Source organism: Cnephaeus nilssonii (genome assembly GCF_951640355.1).
Source record: "Cnephaeus nilssonii genome assembly, chromosome: 7".
NCBI classification, from domain to species: Eukaryota; Metazoa; Chordata; class Mammalia; order Chiroptera; family Vespertilionidae; genus Cnephaeus; species Cnephaeus nilssonii.
In genome coordinates, this window is record NC_137078.1 from 40,931,584 (window position 1) to 40,952,618 (window position 21,035).

The window sequence follows — 21,035 nt, forward strand, 5'->3', positions numbered from 1 at the left end:
CTTGGCCTGGCCTGTGCCCTCTCGCAATCTGGGACCCCCTCAGGGGATATCGGACTGCCAGTTTCGGCCTGATCCCCGCAGCCCAGGCTGAGGGACCCACCAGTGCATGTATCTGTGCACCAGGCCTCTAGTATTATCTTTAAAAAGATGACAGGTTCACTTAAGGTAAAGATTGACCTTTGTCAAGGATCCTACAGGCCTAGGACATGACTATATGCCATGACCGCTTTTAGTTAGGAATTTGTATGTTCAGACCATCCTATGTGGTTGCTTTAGGTCTCTGAGTTTGTAGGGCCTGCCATGCAGGCCTCCTCTGAGCTTGTCAGGTTTAGTAGGTGGCCCCTTTTTTCGTCCACAGGTACAAAATAACATATCCCAAGTAGCAGTAAGAGTAGAGAAAGTATCCAAATTAAAGCCATAGGAAGCCAGAAACTCCTTACCTTTTTTGCTGCCCAGAGTTCAACATTGTATGAACTTAAAATGTAATACCTGGCTGGGTGGCAGCTTGGGTACTATCATTCAGGAATTTGGTCTGCTAAAATTCCTTATTAAAATAGTCCGAGTTACCAAAAGTCGCTAACGTTATCCCTATCTGAGAACAGGAAATTTGCATTTGGCTCATGTTTCCATATCTCCTCCCCCACCACAAACACACACGACCTGATCTTAATGTGTGAAGATGTGTTCCAGAGGGAAACAACGGTTAGACTGCGTGCCATTTCTGACGCCAGATAAGGACTTATTTTTTTTTAATAATCCTATGTTGATTCTACTAAAGAAGCACAATGGTCTAGAGCCGTGGTCGGCAAACTGCGGCTCGCGAGCCACATGCGGCTCTTTGGCCCCTTGAGTGTGGCTCTTCCACAAAATACCACGGCCTGGGCGAGTCTATTTTGAACAAGTGGCGTTAGAAGAAGTTTAAGTTTAAAAAATTTGGCTCTCAAAAGAAATTTCAATCATTGTACGGTTGATATTTGGCTCTGTTGACTAATGAGTTTGCCGACCACGGGTCTAGGCGACAAAGCAGAGAACTTAGAATCTCAGGTCACAGCTGTCCTCTGGCTTCTGCCTCCAGCTCTCCCTGTGTGACCGTCTCCTGTACTCAGGCTTGTCCTGAAAAAACTAAGTTGAATCAGCCTCACTAGGGAATGAGAGCTTCATTCCTGCCCATTGGAAATCCCGGGACATGCGGTCAAGATGAAAAGACTGTGTCGTGAACACAGGGTGTAAAGCACTTGGCAACAGTAGTGGTCGTTTAATTATAAAGCACCGGTGATAAGGACAGTTCCAAAGTGGGTTCACAGTAGGCCCTTGACCACTAGTATCGTGCTTTCAGGGGCTGTGGGTGATGGGAGACTAGTGCTTAGCTGACCCTCTTCATGCCCGTTGGAGGAGAGAAAACCACAGGTGACTCCATCCTAGCTAGTTCCACTTTTCTCTGAAGAGGCTTCAGTGACATATTTAACTATTAAATTGGATACCTAACAGATAACTTCATTTCCTAATCTATCTCTATAAAAGGCTAATATGCTAAGTGTCCGACCACCAACCGGTCACTGTGACGCTCACTGACCACCAGGGGGCAGACGCTCAATGAAGGAGCTGCTGTGATACTCACTGGCCATTTACAGAGAAACGGCACCACAGACCTGGCGCCCACAAAGCAACACTCGGCTTCCCCCAAATGGGACACAGGCCCCGCCACCACCCCAGAGCCCACCAAATCGCATCGGACACTGCCGAGACCCCATGGTGCAAAATGCGGCCCACAGGCCATCCCAGCCAAAAACAGTCGCTGTGGGCACCGGGTAATGACCACGTAGCAATGCCCAACTTCCTCTCCCTAGCAACTAGCCTCCTTGGAGTTTCTTCATCCCAGAAACACAACTTACTTTATAGCCAGGTGCAAACACTTTATACTTTAACCAAATGTCTGTGAAGCGTTTTCCCATGCCTGGTCTCATTTGATCCTCACAGAAGTCCTGGAGTAGGTAGATAGGAGACTTGGTGGAATCCTATTTTCTTTTCATTAGCCAGAAAATGGAGATTTAGAACACTTAGAAACTTGATCCGACTGAAAAGAAGTAGGAAATGGTGGACCTTGAAAATGACTTTAGGTTTTCTCACTGCGCAGAATATAGTCAAACACTGCTGCAGTTAAATATTTCACCCTTTGTTCTTCCTGTGTGATCTACTTCATGTTGATATTTACTGCTGTGTTGCTCACAATTACCTGAAAGAGAAGTTGGGGTGCTTCACAGGGCTGAAAAAAAGTTTAGCTAAATCAGAAAGCAGGTCTAATTAAGCAAGTTGATCTATATATATAAAGCTCTCACTGGCACCAATCGCACACGTGTATTTCCATCTGTCATTGTCGATCGTGAATTTGGTTGACACTTCTATTATAGAGAAAGGGCGAATAGTGATATTAAAATATTTCTTCTAATTAATTTCCTTTCAATGTGCACAAATTTGTGCACTTGGCCTCTAGTTCATATATAATAATCTGATAGGAAGAAGAGGTAAGGTTTCCAAAACCGTTTATTACTATCTCTTCAGCAAAAAGACTTTTTAAAAGGCAATTGAAAACTGATCACCGTTGAGCTCGGAACTTGGGCTTCTCCAGCAGCACACGGCAGTATTTACTGCGAGCAGCTGTGTGAAGGGTACTGTCCTCAGCACAGGGGACACTCCGATGGCTGAGAAACAGTCTCTGTCCTCAGTGCCCCTCCAGCTTAACTAGGGAAACAGGATGGGACAGGTAAATACTGTCACCCTGGTGAGTGGCTCAGTTGGTTGGAGTATCGTCCCATATACTGAAAACTTTGTGGGTTTGATTCCTGGTCAGGGCACACACCTACGTTGCAGGTTCAATCCCTGGTCGGGACAAGTATGGGAGGCAACCAATCAATGTTTCTCTCTCACATCAATGGTTCTCTCTCTCCCCTCCACCTCTCTCTAAAAATCAATAAAAACATATCCTCAGGCAAGGATTTAAGAAAAAAATTTGTTTAAAGATAAATACTATCACAGTGTAAATGACTAACAAACAGTAGAGGGTCCTGGTAGAGGTGATGGGAGTTTTGAAGAGGGAGTGGTCACAAGAGGCAGGAGGCAAAGTCTTAGTGGACCTGCCTGAGCGGCAAGCCCTAGACGGGCACGGCGGAGGAGTGGCTGTTAGAAACAGGACAATGCCCTTTCTATAATCAAAAACAAAGGCTAGAACAAGGGTGTATGCGGAGAAAGAAAGGACGTGAAGGTCCAAGATATAAGACAGTCCTGGTCCAAAGGCCAAGGAATTTTCTTATCTGCAGGCTGTGGGGAGCCATTCAGAGTTTTTTAGCAGAGGTGTAAAAGCTAAATATCCTTCAGAAAGATCTGTTTGTTCTTCCGGCTATAATGATTTAACAGAAGGATTAGGAGTGATAATACTAGGCAGGTACAATCATGAAGTCCATAAAGGCAAGCAGGTCTGGACCAGGAGAGCAGCTGTGAACAGGGAAGGGCCGTGCAGAAGGTGGGGTCATTTAGAGGAATGGCAGAACATTGTGACCCATGGGCTTGAAGGGGCAAGGGAGGACAAGGGAGCGGAGCCACCCTTTGGCAGGTATTTATAGAGCTCTTGTCTCGTACCAGGCACTGTACTAGGCCCTGGGGGTCGATGATGAACAAAGTGACTTCAGAAATGACTACCAGATGAAGTGCCTTTGGTGAAATTTTTTTTGAAAGAGTTCAAATGCTCCCTTGCACCTCATCCCCACGGGAGCAAACCATAGAAAACGGGTGGGCAGGGTATGTAGCTGGATTTCACTGACCTAGATTCACATTTGGGGAACTGAGCTACCCTCAGACACATCCACCTGACAGCAGCTCTGGTAGACATCCGATGTCTAAGCCCGTACGCCACTAATGAGGTTGGCTCCCTTTTCAGTTTCCATTGGCAGCTGTCGTGGCTGATCCAAATTTGGAGTCTCTGTCTTTTACCATCCTCCGTTTATTTTTTTATTGTCTTTATCTACTCACTCCCAGGGCACACCAGAAAAAAATCGCTTTCACGTTTCATGCTCTTCATCTCCAGCAGCGTCCTTTTGTTTCTTGGTTGAATTGAGTTAGCAAAAAAACGTAAAAAAAAAAAAAAAGGGGGGGGGGGCGGTGGGTGGGGAGAAAAGAAAACAAAAAAGCCAGGATGGTTTCTGCCTCGTGGGCTAAAATTGTGCATCGCAGGATGACCTGTGTGACCCTCTGGGCCATGCCAATGCCAGTACCCATGATGCTGAAGGGATTAGGAAATGTGTCAGTTGAGCTGGAGGGAGGATGGTTGAGTTTTGGGTTACTGTTTCTCCGTGAAAGTCACATGTATTAAATGCCTTGGGTGTTGATGAGCTTGGCAGAAGGTTAATAAAGTGTGTGGTAAAACGTAGACACTAAATTAGAGGTGACATTTTAACTGTGAATAATTCTCCAGCCTCTAGGGAGAACATCCACAGGACCTGATACAGTGCTGGGATCTGGGCCGTCCTTAGCTATAACGGCAAATGAGAGAAACAGAAGTAAATTTGCCACCACTTTCCTGTAAAGCCCTTCCACTCGCATTGCCATGCTCTTAATGAGCACTTACTGTTTCTCCTTGTTTTCATCTTTCAAAACGTCAGATGGGTCCAGCAGCCTTTCAGAATATTTCCAAATCTATTTTGTATTTGTGGTCACTGGATACTCTGGTTGGGGCCCCGTGTTACTCAAACGCTGTCTACAGATGTCAAAGTCGGCTTTGGAGACAGGTTACAGCAGCCATTCCCTTTTATCTCTTTCTGAAGTGGAACCAAGTTCAAAGCTGTGACCACATAGGCAGAGGTGACTCATGATTCAGAGTGTTAAAGAGCCACTTAGAAGTTAGATGAAAGGTGTTGAATCTATGCCATTTTGTGCATTTTTCTAGTCATTGATTTCTTTTCATCCACACCTTGGCAACTGATAAGAGCTCGACATAGGTTAGCTAATAGTAGTTGTAGCCTCAGTAGCAGTAATAATTCCTTTTAGGTGTGAATATTATGTTAATTTAACTTGAAAAGTCTAAGTGAGTGGTTTTCAAACTTTAGTGTACCCAAGAACGACAGGGAGCACACATTTGAAATGCACATCACATTCCTGGGGTTCACCACGAGAAACTCTGATTCAGGAGACTGGGAAGGAGCCCAGGAACCACTGCCTGACTCGGGCGCAGGTGACCCCAGACCACACTGTGAGGAACACTGGCTCTGTCTGGAATTCACCTGGCATCAGTTCCTACACTAGCGTTTGAGGGCAGGGAAATGAAATCCTTTTCCAAAAGTAAATTGTTATATTCTTGAACAGAAAAATGCCAGCTACTATCATTCAGAGCAATATTATATTGAGTAAAACAACTGGCACTTCAGAGGAATAGCTCTCATGGGTAAGAAAACCATACAGGATTCTACTAGGTTCCTGAAATACAAAGGCGTGTGAAGAGCTAACTTTTCTCTGAAACGCTGTGTCTTGTTAGGGAAATGCTCACAGAATAAGTTACTTATCATGTGCTCCAGCTCGTGTCTTTCTCTGTTGACAGCATTTGTATATTAACATGCAGTGTCTCCGCAGTGAGGGCTCTTGCCCTCGTTCTCATTAGGCACATGGGCCCCGGGACTTGAATGGAAAAGTCTGTGTTCCTTCCCAGCTCTGGAGTCCTGCGGCTTGAAAACAAGCATGAAACCAATTCTTCAAGTGGGAATGGTGAAAGGAGGAAAGAGACCCAGATGGATCTCTTCGGATAAAAAGTTTGTCTGGTCCCTTCCCTGAGCTTATTGGGGAGAATTTGAGAAGGGCCTCTTGAGAGCAACCAAATCTGGTTAAAGTCGAAGACAGGGTGACCAGTATGTGCCACAGCTCTTCTCGGCTCTTCCCTGAAGGTTGAGCTCTAAGTGAGTGTGTCTTTTTTTTTATTTATTTATTGATTTTTTACAGAGAGGAAGGGAGAGGGATAGAGAGTTAGAAACATCGATGAGAGAGAAACATCGATCAGTTGCCTCCTGCACACCCCCTACTGGGGATGTGCCCGCAACCAAGGTACATGCCCTTGACCGGAATCGAACCTGGGACCTTTCAGTCCGCAGGCCCACGCTCTATCCACTGAGCCAAACCGGTTTCGGCAGTGAGTGTGTCTTATAGGAAATTGCATCAGGAGATTTTAGGAGGATTTTAAGTTGTTGAAATGTACTGCGAAGAGAGCATTCATTCATTTTAACGCTCAACAAGAATGTATTGAACACAGCCCTGGCTGGCATGACTCAGTTGGTTGGAGTGCCCTCCCGTACACCAAAAGATTGTGGGTTCGATTCCAGGTCAGGGCACATGCCTAGATTGCCGGTCAGGACGTGTACAGGAGGCAACTGTTTGATGTTTCTTTCTCACATCAATGTTCTCTCTCTCTCTCAAAATAATAATAATAATAATAATAATAACAATTTTTATTTTTTTAATATATTTTATTGATTTTTTACAGAGGGGAAGGGAGAGGGAAAGAGAGTTAGAAATATTGATGAGAGAGAAACATTGGTCAGCTGCCTCTTGCACACCTCCTACTGGGGATGTGCCCACAACCAAGGTACATGCCCTTGACCGGAATCAAACCTGGGACCTTTCAGTCTGCAGACCGACGCTCTATCCACTGAGCCAAACCGGATAGGACAATAATAACAATTTTTAAAAACCATGTCCTCAGGTGAAGATGTTTAAAAATGTTTTTATGTATTGAGCACCTACCACATGCCAAGCACTACTGCAAAGGGCCAGCGATGTGACTGTGCCTCCCTGGAAGCTTTTCCGTAACCATCTAATCACCTGTCCTTCTGGGAAGGCTTGGATATGTTGACTCAGTTCAAAGAGTATGACAATTGCCTAAAGGGGCAAAGGTCAAAATATGTACAGTGGTGATGTCAAAATATATATTACTCTCCGAATCAGTTGATGACAGTCACCTTCTCCAACTTCCATTCCACCCTCCCTTCTTTATGAATTGGACCTTGAGTTTTAGATGTGCACCTTGCCACTTGGAATAAAGTCCACATTTCTCCGCTTCCTTAGTACTGGGGACGGCAATGAGAGTAAGGATCGCTCAATGAGATGAAAGTAGAAGCACTGGATTTGAAAGGGCGTTGTGACATCTCCCCTTCCTGAATCTTGCTGCTTGAAAAAGAGGATGTGATGGTTGGAGCACCAGCAGCTATTTTATATCATGAGGACAAGGACTGGGTTCCAGGTATGGCAGAGCAGAAAGCTAGAAGGTATCCTGGATTTCTGATGACCATCAAGTCACTACACCAAGCATGTCAAACTCGAAGGCTAACATGGGCCAAATAAACGAGGCATGCAGCCTGTGGGCCGTGAGTTTGACATGCTTGCACTGCACTATGACCTCAAAACTCCATTCACGTGAGAGACAAACAAAACATTTTTAAGTCGCTTTGGGAGGCAGGTAGTTTCTGTTACAGCCTAATTTAGTCCTAATTGATAAAGGCCGTCTGTCTTCACTAGCCATTAACAGAAAATCCAATTCAGGCTGACCGAAACAATGACGGAGATTTATGGATCCATGTAGGTCTGAAGTAATGCAGACTTTAGGTTTGATCTGTCTGCTCAGTGATGTCATCAAGAACCAGACCCTTTTATCTCTCTGCTCTTTCACAGATGGGCTTCATTATAAAGCTGGCTCCTGCTCCGGGGAGCGCGTGACTGCCAGCAGCTGCTGGCTACATGCTGCCTCCCCACATTCAGGGAGGGAGGCATCAGTCCTTCAGATCTTACTCATTCTCATTAGTCCAAACCGGTCATCTGCCCAACTCCTGAACCACGAACCCTAACCCGGGAACTCCAGTCCCCCGACTGCACTGAGGCACATGGGCATCGAGCAAACTCACAGGGCCACTGTGGCATAGTTTAAATTTTCAAAAAGGACAGATATACCTGTCAGTTAGCACACACAATTCTGCTATTAAGTTGTTTGGACCTAACTGCTTAATAAGCAAAAGTGTTAGATTTGAGGGGTTTGTGGGGGTATATTTTGTTTATTTGTTTGGTTTGGGGGTTTTCTGGTGGTTTGTTTTTGTTTTTTTGTTGTTGTTTTGACCTAGAAGCACCATAACTATGTAACTGAGACACCACAGGTACTGTGATTCTGTCCTGGAGCCAGGGGTAGAATTAGCTCCTCCCCAATTATGTGGGAGGTGTGAGTATATACAAATGAAACTTGGGGTAGTTACTGAGAAAGCAGGGAATTGATGTGTAGGATGTAGCCACAATGTCCACTAGACCCTTGGAAGAGCTAAACCCTCAATTTCTCTGAGGGGAGAATTGTCTTTGTTTAGGAAATGATAAGTCCTTTGGGGTAAAGGTGGGGCCTTTGTAGGCCTGGGATCAGCAGAAGACAATACAGTAAAAGAGAAAGCAAAACTGTCCTTCCTTAGGAACAATAGGAATGTGGAGATAGGGAAGCAGAGAGGAAAGGGAGTGGGGAGAGGTCTGAACCAGAAGCAGAGTGATCAAGCCTTTGGATACACCAGCGCTTAGTATTCTATGTGTTTATATAACTGCAATCCTCCAACCTGCCAAGCCTGAGAAAAGTCTGTAACCCTACGTGGATAGGGTTTTTTTGAGGCAATCCGGGAATGTCTGAGGTCCCTGTGTATGCTGACCTGGTTTAAAAGGGATACCACCTGAAAAATACTTGTCTCCAAATAGATTTAATTCAGTGGAAGCTGGGCCAGAGAAAACATGATAGTATAATCTGCCTCCTTTCTTCCTCCCACCTTCTACTCCCTAAATTGGTAGAAATTATTAAGAGGTCACAGAAGAGTGGTTCTCAACCCTGTCTACATATTCCAGGCACCTGGGGGAGTGTTTAAAAAGAAAAACCAGCCCATGGGGTCCAGTGGCTCAGTGGTTGAGCATAGACCTATGAACCAGGAGGTCACGGTTCAATTCCCAGTCAGGGCATATGCCCAGGTTTCGGGCCCGACCCCCAGTGTGGTGCATATGGGAGGCAGCCAGTCAATGATTCTCTCTCATCATTGATGTTTCTATCTCTCTCTCCCTCTCCCTTCCTCTCTGAAATCAATAAAAATATATTTAAAATAAAAATAAAGACCAATGTTTTGCCTCACTCTGGACCCAGTAAATAAAAAATCTTCATGGTTGGGCTCAGCAATCCGCATTTTTTTAAAGCTCCCCAGATCATTCTAATTTGTAGCCAGGGTTGAGAGCCACTGGCCTAAGACATTCCATCAATCAAGGAATAGAGGTGCAAGACAATCTTATTTGACCTTCAGGAGAAGATAGACCCCTTAATTTAGGAGTGAAGGAGGGGGCTATGGAAAAGCTGACATTGTCCCTCTGGGTCCCACTTAAATCCCCTCCACCAAACCAAGACCAGTGGGAAAGGCCTGGACTGAGTCATGAGACCTCGGATCGTCCTCACTGCAATTCACTGCCTTTTTGTGATTTTAGGTAAATCATTTAACTTTTCATCTCTGAGCTTCTGTATAAGAGAAGTGGGCTTGATAATACCCAAATTCCTGCCTAGTTCTCAAATGTAGAATTCTTAGTTTTCTACAAAATGACATAACTTTCCTGGTGCTCAGATTATGTTATCAAAGGTCACTGTATGACACTATCAAAGGCCGTATCCAGACAGAAGCCAAGATTTCTCTTCCCCATGTCAGAATGTAAAACTTGAAATGCAGGGAGCCCCAGTAACTCCCCACACAAGAGTAAGCAAGGTGGGCATGCTGCTTTCTTCATGAGCCAAGGTTTAGTTGTAGTCATTTGCAGGCGATTTTGGTTTCTTGTAAAAGATATGTGGGGACAACAGCTGTTCTCTTAAACTCTAATCCATTTCTTTTCAGGGATCTTATTAAATCAGAGGAAGAATAGAAGAGTAAACAGTATATTTACTTGGAAGTTTTCTTTCTCTTTCTTTTTCTATATTTCTTCTTATTTCCCATAAGTATCTATCTTCTCCTAACATATGAATACATTTTGTGGCTTTCTCCTAAAGACAGTGCTTCTCAACCAGAGGCAACTTTGCCCACCGGGGGCATTTGGCAACATCTGGAAACTTCTTAAAAATATTTTTTAAATAGATTTTTATTGATATCAGAGTGGAAGGGAGAGGGAGAGAGAGATAGCAACATCAATGATGAAAGAGAAACATTGCCTCCTTCACGCCCCCCAACTGTGGATCGAGCCCACAACCTGGGCATGTGCCTTTGACTGGAATCAAACCAGGACCCTTCAATCTGCAGGCTGACTCTCTATCCACTGAGCCAAACCAGCTAGGGCTGGAAATATTTTTTGTCACAATATGAGGGGTTGGGGGAATGGATGCTACTGGATAAAGACCAGGGATGCTGCTAAATATCCTACAATGCACAGGACAGTCCCCAAAACAAAGACTTATCCGGTCCAAAATGTCAGTAGTGCTGTGGGTAAGAAACCACATCCTAAAATATGAAGGAGATCTCTCAACCTGTTTCACAGAAGTTTCCATTTCTGAGCATATCAGAGCAAGGTGCTTCCCCCTGACGCATTTAGGGACAGCAGTGACTGACAATCAAGTAGCCCATGCCAGCAGGAGTGTTTTTCAGTAGCAGGGAATGGAATAGCTACATACAGTCCCAATAGTCATTGGATTTTTGTGTAACATGTTATTTTCAGGCCATGGAACTACTTAGTATACATGGGCAAAAATTTCATAGATGTGAAATAATCGCAGAAATTGAGTAATAAAGCCACATGTAACTGCTCTCAGGGGTGCATAGCCTCCAGAGGCTCTTGTTTGGCCATTTCTCGTCTCTCACCTTAATGCCTTCCCCTCTGCTGCTCGAGGAACAATAATGCATTGTCACCCACTGTCTTTTTCCATCCCCAAAGACTTTGCTCCTCTTTAATCTACTAAAGAACATAATGGCTAGCTTTGCGGAAACCAGCCCATAGGGTCCAGTAGCAAATGGCTTCAGGGCCAGATCTTCTCTGTCTAAAATGTATTTAAACACAAACTTTTAAAAATATATGTATGCTAAATAAGTTGTATGTATAGGAAAAATTAGCTCAGAGGCTGCCAGTTCGTGGGCTCAGAGTCTAGTCTTTCAAGGGATGTTAGCAGTGTGGTAGTTTGGCATGACAGGAAAAGGTGGGCATTTGTAAGTTGATGTATCCGGGCATCAAATTCTGGATTTACTGCCTTAACATGTGGCCTTGAACAAATTACTGAGTTTCTCTGAACCTGGGTTTTCTCATCTGTAAAAATGGATTGTTTTGCAAAGTGAATGAAGAATAGGTGAACCATAAATAAATGGAAAATAGTTCAACAAATGCTCCAGCTGTTTCTTGTGATAGAATGCCCCTGGGGAACCTGAGAGATCACCAAGCCCCCAATACCCAGAGTTTAATTTTGGATGATGAGGTTGAGGGTGCAGTTATCTGGGGAAACATGACTTCAGTAGCCAAGTAGGCGGCTGTCTACTGCACTGACATACAGGGGCTGGCAAAAGTAGGTTTACAGTTGTTAAAGCCATGCAGCTTATGATTATTACATCGCTTTTTTAACTCAAAAGAATGTCACTCACATACGTAAACCTACTTTTGCCCACCCCTGTACAAAAGATGAGAAGAAGACTGTGGGAGACTTGCTTCTGCCACAGAGCTAGGCTTAGAGGATTCATGGGCAGGGGTTTGAAGGGAGGGTAGGATCCCAGACTTTGCATTTGGAAGGGGTGCTTTGGTCTGAATTTCTTTCTTTTTTACCCCTGAAATTAGAAACTTAGGGCTGTGACCCACGCAGAGAGCCTCCCTTGTTCCTCCTGCCCATGCCCTGTGCCCCAGCCCCCAGAAAGCTCAGAGGGGTCCCTAACAGCGTGGGAGGTTCTTCCAGCCTTCTACAGAAACCTTTGTTTTTGAGGATCCCTTCCAGAAATGGTTCATGTAATTTCTGGCTGTAGTTGGAATAACAGAAATCTTTCCTCCACATATTTAGTGGATCGTGTACTGAGCATAAGCGGCCATTCCAAATATAAGAGAGAATTTGTAGAGGAGATGGCAGCTAGTTTTGAAGGGAATATCTGCCATTGAAAGTATGCTCAGATTTAACAAAAAAGAACCAAATAACCTCATTCTTAGAATCTATACAGCCCATCAATTCAGACAGGATGTTTAAAAGCAACCTCTCTCAAATTCTGCTCATTTTGACCTGATTTGCAGAAGGACTAAGAAAAATGAGAACATGATATTGATTCTAAAATGTTATCCATAGCTATATTGACTCGGATTTAAAAGGACTGCCCGGGCTTGATGCCTACTCTGTTGTCAGGCTCTCAATAGATGCTTGATGGATGGATATAAATGCATGAATGGTTTTAGATATCCAGTAACAATGAAAAGTGTGCTTGAGCATCATATATTGTGTATCTCAATAGGATCTATAATCAGTTGCTTTCAATATGAGCTCAGTTTTGATATGTTGACATGGCTACATATGTATATTTCATAGAAAGATCCGTCATGAGTAAGCCACAATGTGCTCTGAACTTCCTAAATATCTCTAAATACCTTCTATATACCTTTGCTTCCGTATATGACCAATAAGTCGTACATTGTCCTGTGAAACAACATAGCCCAAGAATTTGTTTTTAAATAATTGAGGTAATACAAAAAAGCCATGAGTAACAAACAAGTGGGCGAACCGAGCTGCCTTCCAGTCCGTTGGATGAGAAAATTCCCAGAAATGTTGGGAACTGCCGGAAATGCCTGGCTGTTAATGCATCCAGCCATGTAAATCCTCTTGGGCTGAAAGCCAGACATTTCCCACTCTGCTCTGTGACAGCTCCACTCTGGGGAGCGAGGCCCGTTCCTCCAGACTAGCAGCTGCGTAACAGACCACGGCGTGGCCAAGATGCTCCTCAGAGCCACTTCCTCTCCATTGCGTGCCTGCTTTGTTAAGGAGGTGCCTCTGATAGAAGTGAGGTTGGCTTTCTCTTTCTTGCCAGCATACCCTTCACATGCTTGTCCTGCCTTAAACTATAGGTTGTCATCTCCTGAAGGCAGAGCCTGTGACTACATTACATTTTCCCTTTCCCACCTCCCACCGCCAAGGTGGCTACCCCAAAGGAGAGCCTCCATAAAGGACGTGGAATTGAACCGAACACCAATTATATGCAACCCCCATAATATTTACTATGTTTTACACAACGTGGAGCAATTCCTTTGGGAAATGGCAGAAGTCAGAAAAGGGCATTTAAAGCAGCATCTTGACTTCTCAGATCCTCCCCCAAAGCCCTATAGAACTGCTATGTACTATCCAAAGTTGGGGGCCCCTGAGGAATTTGTGGCGCTGTGGAAGGGTTAGGGCTTTCTCCTTTTGGTTCTGTCTGAGGGCAGAGTATGAAGCTCAATGTACCGTCCCTGTAGTTAAAAGAACACTTTACAGCCCAGCTGGCGTGGCTCAGTGGTTGAGCATCGACCTATGAACCTGGAGGTCATGGTTAGATTCCCGGTCAGGGCACATGCCCAGGTTGCAGGCTCAATCCTCAATGGGAGGCATGCAGGAGGCAGCCAATTAATGATTCTCTCTCATCATTGATGCTTCTCTCTCTATATCCCTCTCCCTTCCTCCCTGAAATCAATAAAAAATACATGTTTTTTAAAAAGAACACTTTACAAAGAACCCTGGAGCAACACACCTCCTTCATCCTTTTATTAGGAAAAAAAAAAATGTTGGAACATGGAACTAAACAGCCCAGCAGCCCCTCCTCAGGGTGTTTGAAATGATGCTCATCTTTTGACAAAGGCTTCCGCGCATCCCCAACGTGGAAACAAAGCCTGTCCCTCCACCTCGCCCTGGCTCCTCTTTGGGAGCCTGCGCTCTTTGAGGTGATGCCCTGCCAGGCAGGTCACATGAGTGCATTCTCCCAGGGCCCATTTTAACACAACAGGGAACGGTGTTAGAGAGACATACATCTCCTGAATCTCTTTCTGTGCGTTTGTTCCCCTCCGAATGGCGACCACCCTGCGTGTACATGTACACCTATCTCCTAAGCCCAGCTATAAATAAATGGCAGGCTGTCTTATTCAGACAATAGCAACATATAAACGAAAGGAGAATAATCACTCTGACAGGAAAAGAGAAAACTGTTCTTTGTCCCAAAAGAGCGAATTTCTCTGTGTTTAAAATAAACACCCTTAAATGATGATGGAAGGAGGCTTGACTGGGGTGGTGAACACACAGTACAATATATAGATGATGTATTATCGAATTGTACATCTGAAACCTATATAATTTTATTAACCAGTGTCACCCCAACAAATTCAATAAAGAAATTTTTTAAATAAATACCTTTAGCTTTTTCATGAAAAAAAGAGCATGTTTTGTTTATTCTCTGTAGTTACCACTTTCTAAATCCTTTTCATTTAGAAAGACTATGCCCGACATCGCTTTTGCATTTTTTTTCTTTCCACAGTTAAGCAGAACCACTCACTGTTCCAAATGGGGCCTGTTCTATTATTAAAAGTCATTTCTTCTGGCACATTTTCTAACCTGTCTTAAAATGATAACCCTGGGGCCTTGGTAAATTAATTGAAAAACTTCTCCTAAGGTGGCTTTGGTGGTTTGTTAAGACATTTATTTTAAGAGTAACTCTCGGTAGAATTTATCAGTGAATTACTTTATGTATTCCCAGCATTAAATTATTTCCCCACTAAGGATATTATAGTTCTTCACAGTAATGAAAAAAATTAAACTATCCTGAAATAATACTAAGTTGAACTAAATGTAGTGTGTGTGCATGTGTGTGTGTGTGTGTGTGTGTGTGTGTGTGTGTGTGTTACCCGCCATTTAGTCTGTTCCGACTCCTGCCAACCCCAAGATGATGGGTGATGTCCACAACACTCTGTCCTCAGCTCCTGCAGACTCCTACCTATGGAGTCAATCCATCTCGTATTTGTTCTTTCTCTTTTCCTGATAGTTAAAAGAACACTTTACAGCCCAGCTGGCGTGGCTCAGTGCCTTCCGTTTTCCCAAGCATTGCCTCTTCCAAGGAACCCTGCCTTCCCACAATGTGCCTGAAGTAGGACAGCTCCAATTTTGTCATCTTTGCCTCTAGGGATGTTTCAGGCTTAATTTGCTCTAGGACCCACTTGTTCAACTTTCTGGTGGTCCAGGGTATCTGCAGAGCTCTCATTCAACACCATATTTCGAATGATCACTGGCCCTTAAGCCAGTAATGTTAGGAATGCTTCTACTAGAAGCTGTAAGTTATAACTATAAGGCCCAGAAAAGAGAGAAATACTGAAGAGTGATGAAAAGCGGTGATTAGAATACCAAATAAACGCCTTTAACTGAAGAACAGTGCAAACACATAGGAACTGGGTGTGGGGGTAGGATTGTTCTCTCAAGGAGGAGAGGGTGGGGAGTGGGAGGGAGCGTGGAGAGACCTGGAGCCCAAGTAAATAAGGCACAGGGAAGGGAAGCACACTGTCTCCGTTATGTTAACAAAACCGGGCACTTTCAGAGGTGGGCACAACCTCGGAATTTTCATTTGTTCCCTCGCTGATAAACAAGAAGTCAGCACCGATAACAGTCCTTGGTAACACTTCCTCTGGATTGTACAACATTCCAGGTTTCTGCTTCATAGTCACCACCGGACATGCATGAGTCAGACTGAGAGGCGGGAAATGTGCCCAGGCTGCTTATGGGACCATGGAAGGTATAGTCAGCCTGTGGGGTGTGATCTTGCCATGCTGCTTTCTCTTTCAGCTTTCCTTGTACATCAGTGGTTCCTTTATCTATGAGAAAAGATGTGGAATGAATTGTCTGTGGACCATGAATTGACCTGGCAGCTAGCCTGAATGTGATAGACCAGAATATGCAACCCACGACTCTCCCAATTGCTTAGAAAATTAAGTCAATGGAAAGATGAGGTTTTCTGGGTTTTGTTTTTGTTTGTGTCTAGGCTCAACCAGGTAATGGCTATGCATACCATGTTTTAAAGATTTCTGTGAGGCCCTTGGATCACTGGGGTTCAACTTAGCAGACCTCTAGCCCAGGGGATTGTCTCCTTACTGGTCTGGAAGAAATCCTGAATTCCTAGGGTGAATTAAGTCCGATCCCTGTGAACGATGACAGGCTGGTTCTGACTGCAAACCTGAGCAAATGTGGCCCACCTTCCACAGGACACAATGAGCAGGGATTCAGTCATCCTGCAGTCCTCGCCCCTGTACCAGGAAAGAAGCAGGCTGGTCAGACGGACCGAGAGTAATTACTGAAAAGTCACACAAATCCTAGCTTCTCCCCTACAGTTAGAAACAGCCCCATTTACATTATGAGGAAACCAATCTGCTGTTTGAGTTCCTGTACCCTTTTACTCAAGCAGGGGTTAAAACCGACAGAGGCACATGTGTGCAGTTTGCTACACACAGTTTTTTCTTTCTTTCCTTCCTTTGCTTTAATGCTTTTAGCTGCTGTGCTCTCTAGTTCACCCCCGGTCCACCGTCCCTTATTGTCTTACATCCAAAGTCATTTGGGTTGGGAGCACAGGTTATAGCCCTTCATAAAGAAAGAAGACAAGCATGGGCTCATTGATTTTAGTCTGGTTTACTTTAAGTAATGAATTGTATTTATATCTCTGGACACAGACCATATCTTGTTTTTCTGAGAGAATGCAATTGTTCACGTAAGAATTGATCACTTAGTCCATCCCAGTGTGCTCCCGAGGCTCCCTATATCCTTAGAAATGAATGAAGAAATGAATCAATTAGTTACAAACATATTTGAATCACCTGCTATATGCCAGGGGACCTGCAGGAAACAAAGAAGGAAGAGTGCTCACATTTATTACACACTTAATATGTGCTAGGAACTTGTGCTGAGCACTTCAAGTGCATGATCTGTTTTGTTTTGTTCTATTTTTAAAAAATAAACTTAGCCCTAACCAGTTTGGCTCAGTAGATAGAGCGTTGGCCCATGGACTAAAAGGTCCTGGGTTCAATTCTGATCAAGGGCATATACCTCATTGCCTGCTCCATACCCAGCCCTGGTCAGAGTGCATGCAGGAGGCAACCAATCAATGTGTCTCTCTCACATTGATGTTTCTCTCTCTCTCTCCCTCCCTCTCTCTCTCTCTCTCTGTCTCTCCCCCTCCCTTCCACTCTCTCTAAAAATCAATGGAAAAATGCTGGGCTGACCAGCAGACCCTGAGCCATGGATGAATAGATTACTCTGACACACGTTCCTGTGAAAGAGAGGCTAAGGGGCTGTTTTGCTTTAGAAACAAATAGCCTCAATTGCCTGCTTCCTTAGGCTTTTATTATTAACAACAGCTTGAACTAAAATTAACTATTAGATATAATCAGCTGGATAAGTATCCTTGAGAAAGCACCTGCATCTGCAGTGTCTTTCAAACAAGGACGTTTTGAAGTCTAAACATAAAGATTATAGTAAAACACCCAGAGGGGTCAGACTTGTTTGGAAAAGTCAAGGCAGAGTCTGAAGACTTCAGCAAGGTCCCCTAGAGGCCTCTGACCTTTCAGAGAATCCTCCTTATAGACTTTTCAACTAAGTCCCATGCTTCCCCACAGAAAAATACCCTCGGGTGAGGATTAACAAAAAATAAATAAATAAAAATTAAAAAAATAATTTTCAGTGTTGCCCTATGGAGAATAGATATGACATTGTCATCCCGTTTTAAAACTGAGGGACTTGAGGCTGGGAGAGGGATTTGCTCAAGTTCACAGAGTTAATGTGAGGCAGAGCAAAGTTTCAGACCCAGACCTTTCTGACTCCAAAGTCCATGCTTTGCTCACTGTAAAATGCCTAAACCTGCATTCAAGGAGCTAGTCCATTTGAAAAGAAAGAGAAACTTTGTAAAATCTCACATATTAAAATTTGTCCTAATTTTGAAAAGCCTGGAAGTTTTCTAACAATTCTCTCTAGGTGATCCAGGCAGAAGAGATGCTAAACCTGCAAGACCATTGGATTGCCTATTAAATAATGCAGGTCTTAGAGAGAAGGATGCTAAAGAAATCACCATAGGAATGTGACGGGTATAGTGTTATGTGGTTTTAAGAATAAAGATAGACCTCCAAAACAAGCTATTTTAAGATTGAAGTCAAAGCTTGCCAGAATAGTAGATAGGATTGCAGACTGGAAACTTGAACTCTGTTTGTCTGGTCATGCTGTCATAAAATACTAGTGGCTTATTAAGGGCTTGTTACCATGCCTTATTATGTACATTATCTCCATTGAACTTTCACAGTAAATATAAAAGACTATTATTATCCCCAATTTTATAGGTGAGGAAACCAAGAAGTCAAAAAAGAAGCTTATATTTACACTAGTGGCCCAGTGCATGAAAACTCATGCACTGGAGGGGGGTCCCTCAGTCCAGCCTGCCCCCTCTCACAGTCTAGGAGCCCTTAGGGGCGGGAGGCGACCCGGTGATCAGGGGAAGGCAATGCCCCATCACACCTCTGCTGCTGCCACTGCCGGCAGCACAAGCCTCAGCCGGCCCTGGTTACCTGAGCCTCAGGCAGCCCTGGGTGGCTGGGCAGCCACCATCCAAGGCTTGCCTACGCCTTGGGCCAGCCCTGGGCAGCTGGGGGGCTGAGGGGAGTGGAGGACTCTGGAGGCAGGCACACAGAGTGGTGGGCCCAGCTGTGCCATGCACATGCTACACCAGAGGGGCTAAGGGGACTGGGCGCCACCCATCTTTGAGGGCGTGGCGGTCAATTAGCATATTTCCTCTTTATTAGATAGGATAGCTCATAAAGGTTAGAGCTGAGACTCAAACCCAGGTCTTACTCCAGAGTTGATGGCCTTAATGTGCCCCTCCCGCATAATAATGAATGGAAACTACTGTGTTTTTGAAAGCATCCAAAAAGGAAGTCTGCATCAAATAGCAATTTATAATAAAAAAAAAAGAGCTATTGGGGCTGGATATTTTTTTCTCTTATATCAACCTCTTCATATTCCTTTTTAGCATATCCATTCTTTTTAAAATCTTTGTTATTTTCCCACATCGAACCCCTCCAATCCCACACCACCCCACCCCAGGCCCTCACCATCCCTTTGTCTGCATCCATGGGTTATGCACATATGCTACAAGGTCTTTGGTTGATTACCTCCCACCTGCTCAATCCCTCCCCGCCCCCCACCTTCCATCTGAGATTCTGCACTCTGTTCCATGCACCATAGCATATCCATTATAGAAAGAGGCCTCAATGGAGTATGTTGTTAATTCGCTTAGAAAAGTTAATCATTAGGAATGTTAACTTCTTAATTGTCCCCATGTTCTAATAGATCTAAGGGTTCTCAATTGGGGCTCTAATGAGGAAACCACCCTACAGCTGATCTACTCTGTGGACCTATCCTTTCAGAGAACAATTTAAATTAAAAAGTGCAAAAGAGATGTTTAGTCAAGTCCTGTAGCTACAACAGACTACTGTGTCATAATAGGATTACACACAAAAAAAAGAAGTCATGGTACCACAAGAGAATAAATAATAAATAAATACCATAAGAGAATAAATAAACATATGCAGAAAAGTAGATGTTAATGGTAGTTAGTAGGAGAGAGAGATCTGCTGCAGCTCTGGGGGTCAGGAAAGAGAGCACAGAGATTAATAAAGAAGGTTTTGAGTTGCACAGATATGGGCTTGAATTCACCTTTAAGGCCTTGAGCAAGTGATTTGACCTTTATAAATCCAGCTTCATCTATGACATAGGAACTTTGAGATCAGATAATAAATGTAAAATATTTATCATGGTGCTCTGCTTGCTCTTAGTGTAATGTAATTATCTGTCAGACTCCTCCATTAAATTGTGACCTCTTCAAACACTGGATCTATGTCCTGCTCATCGTTGTGTCTCTCAGCCTTTGATATTGTGCATAAGTTCATCCCATTTCTAACGTTTCCTTCTCTGTGATGGATATTCCATGATCAGATTACTCCTGGCCTCTCTGGACCCTTGACATATTTCACTAGGAGAAGTGAATGGTTTGCCTGATTGGTGGGTCAGGAAGGGCTTACTACACGCCACTCTTCACATTCTCTTGGGAGCATGCAGTCTCTTCCACACTTCCACACCATTCATAAATCCTACCTTCCAATGCCACGTGACCAAGTGGGCAAGTCAGCCTAATTCTAGGGTCTAGTCATATGAAACACATTTTCACACAAATATTGAAAGGTAAAGGGACATATATCTGGAAAGGAATAATAGAACCAGATTGTGGAAAAGATCTTATTAATATCTTCATTACAAGACATTTAGGCATATTCCTTAAAACATACGGGTATTGATCAAGAATGGAAAGATTCTACATGACTAAGCCAAAGTAATACTTGCTTTGTTTTTTATGTTTGGACATTGTTTTGTGTGTGGTTTGGGAAGGGGGGGTGGTTTTGTTTTGATTGTGTTGAGGAGGTAAGATTAGGTATCAATATTTTACATTTTATGCAGACTTCATCTTGTGTTATGTTTAAAGTTTATTTTATACGAAGGCACAAAGAAACCCGTTGTTTGATGAATAGACTTGCTAAAGCAGTTTTTCCCCAGGTGTGGTGCAGGGGTCTGCCCCAGAATTACCTTGAGGGCTTTCAGGATGCAAATTTCTATGCTCCACCTCACATCTGTCAAACCAGAATCAGATATTGGAGGTTGAAGCCTAGGAATATGAGTTTCACATTCTCCCCAAGCGATGTTTATGATAATTGTATTAAGGGAATGCCTGCTAACAGACAGTGTAGCTAGTTCAAGTGTTCATAGGAGAATATATATTGTGTATGTGTGGTTATTGCTAAACCGAGTTATTGGCCATTCTGAATACTGTTAGTCTTTTTTTCCTACAGACCAGGTCAGCCCTGCTCATTCAGTCAAGGATATCATCACAACCCCAGCTGGGGCCCTGGCCAGCCAGCTTGGTTGGTTAGAGCATCATCCCATACACCAAAAGGTGTGGGTTTGATTCCTGGTC

General features: G+C 43.8%; 1 protein-coding gene across 1 annotated transcript in view; it reads left to right on the forward strand.

The window, feature by feature from the left end:
• The window catches only part of DDAH1 (dimethylarginine dimethylaminohydrolase 1), a 132,165-nt gene that overhangs the window by 105,442 nt on the left and 5,688 nt on the right, over nt 1–21,035 (forward strand). The gene's annotated exons all lie outside the window — the stretch shown is intronic.